Source organism: Sabethes cyaneus, chromosome 1, assembly GCF_943734655.1.
Source record: "Sabethes cyaneus chromosome 1, idSabCyanKW18_F2, whole genome shotgun sequence".
Lineage (NCBI taxonomy): Eukaryota > Metazoa > Arthropoda > Insecta > Diptera > Culicidae > Sabethes > Sabethes cyaneus.
In genome coordinates this window covers 138,455,883-138,458,213 of record NC_071353.1, presented here as the reverse complement: position 1 = coordinate 138,458,213, position 2,331 = coordinate 138,455,883, and the positions used below count along the sequence as shown (strand labels likewise).

The 2,331-nt window shown below is 43.0% G+C and overlaps 1 non-coding gene across 1 annotated transcript; it reads right to left on the bottom strand.

Moving 5' to 3' along the window:
- Window positions 1-617: 617 nt before the first annotated feature.
- Window positions 618-691, bottom strand: Trnat-agu (transfer RNA threonine (anticodon AGU)). Its single transcript has one exon. It is a non-coding gene; the product is annotated as a tRNA-Thr (tRNA).
- Between the last annotated feature and the right edge of the window lie 1,640 nt (window positions 692-2,331).

Here is a 2,331-nt window from a genome sequence, read left to right as displayed (position 1 = left end):
CCCCCCGATTTTTCAAGCCAATTTTCAAGGGGGGGGACAAAAATGATTTGCAATGGCCTAACTAAACTAAATATAATATATTTCAAATTTAACAATAAAAGAGAAACTCTTTTAGCAACCTGATACTGATATTACTTTGCCAATGATTTCGCAAAGTTTGACGTTGTTTAAAACACTGATAAAAAATTAGAAAATGTAAAAGAAAGTCCCAAAGAAGCTTGAAAAAGTTCAAAACTATCTAAAAGTGTTCAAGAAAAAAACACCAAAATTTCGATGAAGTTTCCAGGCTGGTCCTAAAAGATCTAAAGAACTCTACAAGAGGCAGATGAAATTCAAATCAAGCCTAAAGAGCGTGTAAAACAGAATTCAGAATGCGTGTAATTCAGAAAAAGAAAAAAAAATCTGAACTGCTAAAAAATTCAGAAGTAGATCCACAAGGAGTTTGAAAATCTTAAGAAACTTTTGGTACAAACTTAGAATGTTTGGTTGATATTATTAATTATGCCCCGCGTTACACTAAATAATGTAGATCTTTTTGAGTTCATTTGATTTTTTTTTCGGTTGTACCGCAAGAAAACCGATTCCTCTGTAACACAAAAAAAGTATTCCACATACATAGGCTCCGGCGAGATTCGAACTCACGATCTCCTGTTTACTAGACAGGCGCTTTAACCAACTAAGCCACGGCGCCGTGATGACGGATAGTGAACGAATTAATTAGAATCAGAACACTTGAATTGATCAGTAAATAGCACGCTTGATTATATTAATCTCGTTGAAATGGCTCTGCTTAATTAACTGCCGGAAATCTCCTAGTCATTCCTAATAGTCGATGCTTTACTCAGACGATTTAAAACATGCCAATGATTTTGAAACGGTTGTTACATCATACCACCCAGAGGGCCCAACAACACCTTCGAGATGCCCAATTGAACTCCCATTGCCGGTGGCTGTAATCGTTCGTTCGCCAACCGGGCAAAATTCGAATCCAATTCACAACTGTTATTGAATCCCGCTGGTGTGGAAGCAACTTCCGCCAATGCATGTTGTTCAACCGTCAGCAGGAGGACACCCACACCTTCGGCAATCCCTACGCCCCCTAAAACCTGTAAAACCGTTTGCACCGTCGGAGCAAAGCGTACGAAGCAAACAGGAAGAGCTAGTACAAAAGTGAATGATGTTGTTTTTATTGAACTTCAATTACCGGAAGCATCGTGTATAGAGAGCGAGAGAGTGTGCTTTGTAGTTTTGCCCTTTTTCAGTTTTGCACTTGCTTTGACACTGGCAACCTTTCCATCCGGAACTTTTGCCAGCTCTCGAGCTCCATTTCACCGCAGCCAGCAGCGCAATCGAGGCAGTCAGGTTGAGAATATGTGAAACGGGCGACCAGGCAGCGGCCCACGCGACGTGACGGTTTTCGTTACACACGGTTGGAGATTCGCTTGCAAACAACTTCAACTACCCTCCTCCTCCCCCGGAAAGGGAATCAGTGAAAGTTAAGAGCACTTGCCTCCTCGGAGGAGGTAGTAAAACGGGTTGCTTCTTTGGGACAACTTTTTCGCGAACAAAACTATCCACGTGCGGAATTTGTTCGGTCTGGTCTGCTGGTTGCGATTCGAGAAAAATCGTCTCTTTATATTGCCAATTTCTTCCGCTTTCCTGGAGAGCAAAAAGTGGCCCCGGCTGATTTAATACTTCCGCCATTACCGCAATCGCTTTGGTAATGTGCTTTGCCCCGAACTTTTGCGAACTTGTTGGTGCTGAAAGGTGATCTCGAAGAGACCTTAATCCCGCCCGAAACGGAAGAAAACTTGTTCGCAAACTTTAAATAAGCCGGAAATTATTATACTTTTCTCCGTTTCGTCACAAGACGCCCACATCCGCAGCAGTGATTTGGTCGCCTTTCTTTTCTGCTCTAGGTTCGGGAAAGACTGCTCCACATCCGCACACACATCCCGCCATCACCCAACACGGCGGCAGCGGCGACCTGCCTTTTTCCTACTACTGGGGACATATAATACGACGGTAATTGACTGTTATTACACTGTTATTCCCCATCATCATCATCATCAGCATCAGCTACATCCATCCAGCCAGTCTTAGTGGATGAAAAGGTGTCTCTTCCGTGGAATGGAAGGTATAGGAAGCACATCCTGGCAGCAACTTCTGTGGCGGCGGGCGCGGTGATATCGTAATCATCGTTGTCATTTGCGACATCATTTTGGCGAGGTAATATCCGTTCCAAGGCAGTTCCGGAGGTTCCCGAAACAGTTTGTTTTAGGTAATTTTTCAATATTTCGTGGAGGTGCTTAAATTTTTTTCGACTTTTTT